The 7,275-nt window shown below is 41.7% G+C and overlaps 1 pseudogene; it reads left to right on the forward strand.

The window, feature by feature from the left end:
* The first annotated feature begins 2,922 nt into the window (after positions 1-2,922).
* LOC125097759 (selenoprotein H-like) lies at positions 2,923-3,596 on the forward strand (annotated as a pseudogene).
* Positions 3,597-7,275: the final 3,679 nt, after the last annotated feature.

Here is a 7,275-nt window from a genome sequence, read left to right on the forward strand (position 1 = left end):
AGGAGTCTTATGTCAGCACATATTTGCCTCACACATTTGCCTCACAAGGACAAGCAGAGCGGGTGGGTCTCTTACTGGCATTTTGTACAATCTGAATCAGAAAGGATCCTCAGCATTGGGCAGAACTAGGCCCAGGGACACACCTAACTATAAGCAGTCAGGAAAGAATAGTTCCCCTGAGTGTGCTCCAGAAGAAGAATGGAACCAGAACATTGTAGTATCTGTCATATCCATTCAAGGTTCAAAGGAAAAATTCACCAAAACAGAATTTTCTTGAAGCTGGATTTCTTCCAAAGATAAAATCTGACATTCCTTGGTTTTCTTAGACAAAATTCCAGGTAATAATGTATTAATTCATTATTACACAAATAAGACCACTGAGAGCATGTTTTATTTATAATTCATTTTTTAAATTTTTAAAAATTTTTTGTCTGAATGTTGATTTCGTATCCTGCAAGTTTATTAAATTTGTTCATTAATTCTTTTTATTTATTTAATATAAATTTTGTTAGTTAACATGTGGTGCAATATTGGTTTCTGGAGGAGAATTCAGTGATTCATCACTTATATAGAACACCCAGTGTTCATCACAACAAGTGCCCTCTTTAATACCTATCACCCATTTATCCCATCTCCTGCCCACATCCCTCCAGCAACCCTCAGTATGTTTTCTGCCTCATTTATGGCTTGTTTTCCTCTCTCCATTTTTTCTTTGTTTCTTTAAAAAAAAAAAAAAGATTTTATTTATTTATTTGAGAGAGAGAGACAAACAGAGATAGTGAGAGAGACCATGAGTGGGGAGAAAAGGGAGAAGCAGACTCCCACCAATCAGGGAGCCTGATGCAGAGCTCAATCCCAGGATCCTGGGATCATGACCTGAGCCAAAGGCAGATGCTTAACAGACTGATCCACCCAGGTGTCCCTCTCCATTTTTTCTTTTCCCCTTCCCATGTATTCATCTGTTTTCTTTCTTAAATTCCACAAGTGAGTAAGATCATGTGGTATTTGTCTTTTTCTGACTGACTTATTTCACTTAGCGTAATACACTCTAGCTCCATCCACATCATTGCAAATGGCAAGATTTCATTCTTTTTGATAGCTGAGTAATATTCTATCATATATATATGCTGCATCTCCTTTTATCCACTCATCAGTAGATGGACATTTGGTTTCTTTCCACAAATTGGCTATTGTTTTTTGTTGTTGTTGTTGTTTTAAATTAGCAAAAATATTTTATTGAATTTCAGGAACTTGGTAATTTTAAAATGTCAAATCTTTGCACACAAATTACCACTACACTTTCTAAGGTTGTGGAGGTCAGGACTGGAAGATTGTCACTTATCGCCTTGTGTCACACAGCACAGAGATCCCAAGTCCTGGCCCTGCCCTGCCCCTTCTGACCATGACTCAGGGTCTGTGCTGTTCTAGGTATGACGGCCAAGGGGGTGGTGTCTTCAAGAAGCTCAGCTGCTCACGTGGAGACTGACGCTGCCAGAGTGAAGATGGATCCAAAATCATGCCCAGACTCCTCAGAACGGGCCTGTCATGTGGCTCACACGTGAGTTTTTTCGTGGTTTTGTTTGGTTCAGGGCAAAGCTGTTGAAGTTCCTAGTCCCTCGGGGGCTCAGAAGTTAGGCAAAGATCAAAGCAGAAACCTCTTGAAGTAACACATTCAGGAGCAGCCAGCGAATCTGTTGAAGGGCCCCAGGCACCAAGCAGGGTGGGAGGGACACGGACTCAGTGACCTGGGGTGTTGTGAGGGCGCTCGGAAAGTCAGAGCTAAACGGAACATTTTTAAGTGCTCTAGGCTATGGTTCTGTTAATCCATGGTTTTTCCTGCCCTTTCTTTGATATTCTTACATTTCCAGGTGCCAGTGGATGAGCCAACTGAACAAGGCAACCAGAGCAAAAAGGCCCCCAAGCCCTCTGGAAAAGGCACACGCCAGCTACTTTACACCAACAAACTAGCCGCCTCTTTATCAAAATTTGAGAAGTGGAAGCCTTTTTTTTTTTTTTTTTTTTAAACCTACAATCCCAGCCTCCAGACCCATATAGTGTCTTGTGTTTTAGGCTCGGAAATGACCAGCTGAGGGAATGGGCTTCCTTAGGGAGCATCTGCCCGTCTTTCTGGATATTGTTGATAATGCCGCTATAAACATTGGGGTGCATGTACCCCTTTGAATTTGTACTTACAACTTTAATGTTTGTTCTCTCAAGGACCTTCACCTTACTCCCTACCCCATCAAAACCAAAAAAAAGCAACCAAAAGAGAAAGAATACATGCTAAAACTGTTGTTCCTCTTTGAAGCATGCAAAGGCTCTAAATGCAAATTCAAACAATGGAAAAACAAGTCTACTTGTCTCCTGGCAAAAACATTATTCTTTCTTTACCTGTTTTTTTTTTTTTTTTAAGATTTTATTTATTTATTTGTTAGAGAGAGAGGGAGAGAGAGCAAGCACAGGCAGACAGAATGGCAGGCAGAGGCAGAGGGAGAAGCAGGCTCCCTGATGAGCAAGGAGCCCGATGTGGGACTCGATCCCAGGACGCTGGGATCATGACCTGAGCCGAAGGCAGCTGCCCAACCAACTGAGCCACCCAGGCGTCCCTCTTTACCTGTTTTTTAAAGATTTAATTTATTCATTTGACAGAGAGAGAGAGAAAGTACAAGCAGGGCCAGCAGCAAATAGAGGGAAAAGCAGACTCCTGCTCAGCAGAGTCTGATGTGGGGCTTAATCCCAGGACCCTGAGATCATGACCTGAGCCAAAGGTAGCTGCTTAACTGACTGAGCCACCCAAGCACTCCAAAACATTACTCTTCAATGAGAACATCTTCTATGCTTCAAAATCTCAATGTGGTATATAATCAACTTTCCTATGCATGGGAAAACATGCATTTGTTTTATAAAATAGGGGTCCCGGCGGCGGGCCTCCGGGCCTGTGACTTGGAGCTCGGAGCGGTGTTGGCCGGACCCCTATTCATGCCCAGGCCGGCTCGGCTCCCGGCAGGGCTCCGGGCGCCATGGCTTCTCGTGGGAGAAAGCGGAAGGCCGAGGTGGCGGTGGTCGCGGCGGCTGCGAAACAGGAGAGACCGGCGAAGGCAGCGGAGGCGACCGTCGTGATCGAGCATTGCACGAGCTGACGCGTCTACGCGCGCAACGCCGCGGCCCTGAGCCAGGCGCTGCGCCTGGAGACCCCGGAGCTTCCGGTGGAGGTGAACCCTGCTAAGCCCCGGAGGGGCCGCTTCGAGGTGACGCTGCTGCGCCCAGACGGCAGCAGTGTGGAGCTCTGGACTGGGATTAAGAAGGGGCCCCCACACAAACTGAAGTTCCCGGAGCCTCAAGAGGTGGTGAAGGAGCTGAAGAAGCACTTTTCGTAGGGTGTTTTGGATAGAAGTCCTCAACGCTGAGCTTCCTGTCTCTGGTGATGTTGGAGCATTTATGATGGAACATGGCCAAACTTTAGTCATGTACCTGAAGTCGTGGTTTCTTCCCCTCCAGAAAGGATGGTTCACTTGTGAGGCAACCTGCTACTAAGGCATTGAACAGTTGTTGGATTTGGTTCAATAAAAGTTGAAATAAAGTGTTTGAATAATAAAGTAAAACTTAATCTTGTGATAAAAAAAAATAGGGATTATATCCTATACTTTTATGTCTCACTTTTAATTTTTAAAGATTTGATTTGAGAGAGCGAGCGAGTGAGAGAGAGAGAGAGCAGGAACACAAGAGCAGGGAGAGAGAAGCAGACTTCCTGATGAGCAGGGAGCCCAACTCGGGGCTTGATCCCAGGACACCAGGATCATGACCTGAGCCAAAGGCAGATGCTTAACTGACTGTCACCCTGGTGCCCCTTGTGTCCCATTTTTAAATATCCAGTGTATTGTAATCATTTTACATTGTTTGAAACAATTTCCGTGGTTTCATAGGTGAAGTCAAACATACTTTATTTCACCATTTAGGTTGACATTTAAGTTGCAGCATTAGTTTGGGCATTTAGGTCACTTGCCATATAAATTCATATTTATCTATGTGCTGATTTGATGAATGTTTATTTCCCTCCTTGTGTTTGTTTTTGGTTACCATCGTATTCTCATTTGCAGCAGTACCTGAAATGTAATAAGTAGGCTCTCACATCTGTCAAATGAGTAAGTGAACCTGTTCTTCAGTTCTTGACTCAAATCAGCCTCATCCACAAAACATTTCTCATCCTCAACTCAGGTAGACATAGACCCCCCCTTTCCTAAAAATTCCCTGTAGTTCTTTTTTTTTTTAATAAGTTTCGTGCAGGAAAAAGAGGAAAAAATACTATTTCTTGAGCTTTATTACATGTCAGGCACTCTGTTAGAAATATTTGAAAGGAAAGTCCATGTCAAAAGGGTTGCTGCTTGTTCTAGAGCACATGCAGAAAGAAAGCATACCACAAAATTTTCTGCCAAGGACCCTTCCAAGACTGTTCAGTGACCTCATCAACAGTCCTACTCTTGAAAAAGCTCAAAAGTCTCAAGCTAAATGAGATCTCTGTGCCCTCCACCTGGGGACTGTCTGAGAGGACAAGAAGCCTGGCACACATCAGAGCTCAGGGGGTCAACTGCAGTGTCTGAACCCTGCATAGGGAATGTGAGCCAGCATCTCAGGAGTGGGTGCACTCAAGTGACATCTATATTACTCTACCAAAGAGGGGCTCTGACTATCAAAGAGGGGATAATGCAAAGGAGAAAGCCCTAAATGATGTCATTAACCTATTCTGGAGAAAAGGGAGAATGTAAGTATTCTGAGTCTGTCTTGCCTTGTTAACATATTGTACTTATTCTTAGAAATACATGCTCTAAATAAAAACATTATTCCCATCCCCTCAAATTACAAGCCAGAAATACATGTGTGAATTATCACTCTCTTAAGAGCAGAGTCTCTATGTTCTTACCCTATAAATGACACTTTTAAAACTAATGAATGTTTCAGATCTTTTACTTCACATCTGGGAGACACCAAAAAACTGCAATGCTTCAACACCAAGTTACTTAAAAATAATGCAAGACATTTCTTTACACAATAAGTGATGAGTAGCTATATTTTTTTGTGTCTTAATACACATATCTCAGCAACCAAGGAAGTATCTAATTAATCTTTACTACCAATTCCAGGACAATATTACTTCACTTCTCAAGGATTGTTCAATATATATGAGAGATTTTAGGGGATAAGGGAGGAAGGGTTGGTAGTTGAAGGTTTCAACATTCATCCAGATTTCGTTTTCAAGACAATGTAAATTTCATTTTTTAAATTATTTTGCTATGTTAATTACCATACAATACATCATTAGTTTTTTTTTTGTTTTGTTTTAAAAGATTTTATTTATTTGAGAGACAGAGATCACAAGTAGGCAGAGAGGCAGGCAGAGAAAGAGGAGGAAGCAGGCTCCCTGCTGAGCAGAGAGCCTGATATGGGGCTCCAACCCAGGACCCTGGGATCATGACCTGAGCTGAAGGCAGAGGTTTAACCCACTGAGCCACCCAGGCACCCCCCATCATTAGTTTTCGATATAGTGTTCAACAATTCATCGTTTGCGTATATCACCCAGTGCTGCATGCAATACATGCCCTCCTTAATACCCATCACCAGGCTAACACATCCCCCCACCTCTTCCCCTCTAAAACCCTCAGTTTGTTTCTTGGAGTCCATAGTTTCTCATGGTTCCTCTCCCCCTCTGATTTCCCCTCCCCTTCCTTTTTCCTTTCCTTCTCCTAATGTCCTCCATGCTATTCCTTAGGTTCCACAAATAAGTGAAACCATATGTTAATTTACTTTCTCTGCTTGACTTATTTCACTTAGCATAATCTCCTCCAGTCCCATACATGTTGAGGCAAAAGTTGGGTATTCATCCTTTCTGATGGCTGAGTAATATTCCATTGTATATATGGACCACATTTTCTTTATCCATTCTTCTGTTGAAGGGCATCTCAGCTCTTTCCACAGTTTGGTTATTGTGGACATTGGTGCTATGAACATTGAAGTGCATATGGCCCTTCTTTTCACTACATCTGTATCTTTGGGATAAATAACCAGTGGTGCAATTACTGGGCCATAGGGTAATTTTTTGAGGAACCTCCACACTGTTTTCCAAGGTGGTTTTAACAACTTGCATTCCCACCAACAGTGTAAGAGGGTTCCCCATTCTCCACATCCTTGCCAACATTTGTTGCCTCTTCTTTTGTTAATTTTTGCCATTCTAACTGGGGTAAGGTGGTATCTTAATGTGGTTTTGATTTGAATTTCCCTGATGGCTGCCAATAACATTTTTTCATGTGTCTGTTAGCCATCTATATGCCTTCTTTGGAGAAGTGTCTGTTCATGTCTTCTGCCCATTTTTTAACTTGATTATTTGTTTTTTGGGTGTTGAGTCTGAGAAGTTCTTTATAGAACTTGGATATCAGCCCTTTGTAGTGTCATTTGTAAATATATTCTCTCATTCCACAGGTTGCCTTTTTGTTTTGTTGACTGTTTCCTTTGCTGTGCAGAAGCTTTTTTAACTCGATGAAGACCCAAAAGTTCATTTTCACTTTTGTTTTCCTTGCCTTTGGAGACGTGTCGAATAAAGTTGCTGTGGCCTATGTCAAAGAGATTACTGCTTATGTTCTCCTCTAGGGTTTTGATGGATTCCTATCTCACATTGAGGTCTTTCATCCATTTTGTTTATCTTTGTGTATAGTATAAGAGAATGGTCAAATTTCATTTTTCCTTATTTAGCTGTCCAATTTTCCTAGCACCATTTATTGAAGAGACTGACTTTTTCCAATTGTATATATTTTCCTGCTTTGTCAAAGATTATTTGACCATAGAGTTGATGGTCCATATCTGGGCTCTCTATTCTGTTCCATTGGACTATGTGTCTGTTTTTGTGCCAGCAGCATGTTGTCTTGGTGATCATAGCCTTGTAATATAGTTTAAAATTGGGCAACGTGATGCCCCCAGCTTTGTTTTTCTGTTTCAACATTTCCATGGTGATTTGGGTCTTTTCTAGTTCCATACAAATCTTAGAATTGTTTGATCCAGCACTTGGAAAAATGCCATTGGTATTTTGATCAGGATGGTGTTGAGAGTATAGATTCTTCTGCACAGCATAGATATTTTAGTAATGTTTATTCTTCTGATCCATGAACACAGAATATTTTTCCATCTTTTTGTGTCTTATTCAATTTCTTTCATTAGTGTTCTGTAGTTCCTAGAGTATAGATCCTTTACCTCTTTGATTAGGTTTATTCCAAGGTATCTTATGGGTTT

Source organism: Lutra lutra, chromosome 4 (genome assembly GCF_902655055.1).
Source record: "Lutra lutra chromosome 4, mLutLut1.2, whole genome shotgun sequence".
NCBI classification, from domain to species: Eukaryota; Metazoa; Chordata; class Mammalia; order Carnivora; family Mustelidae; genus Lutra; species Lutra lutra.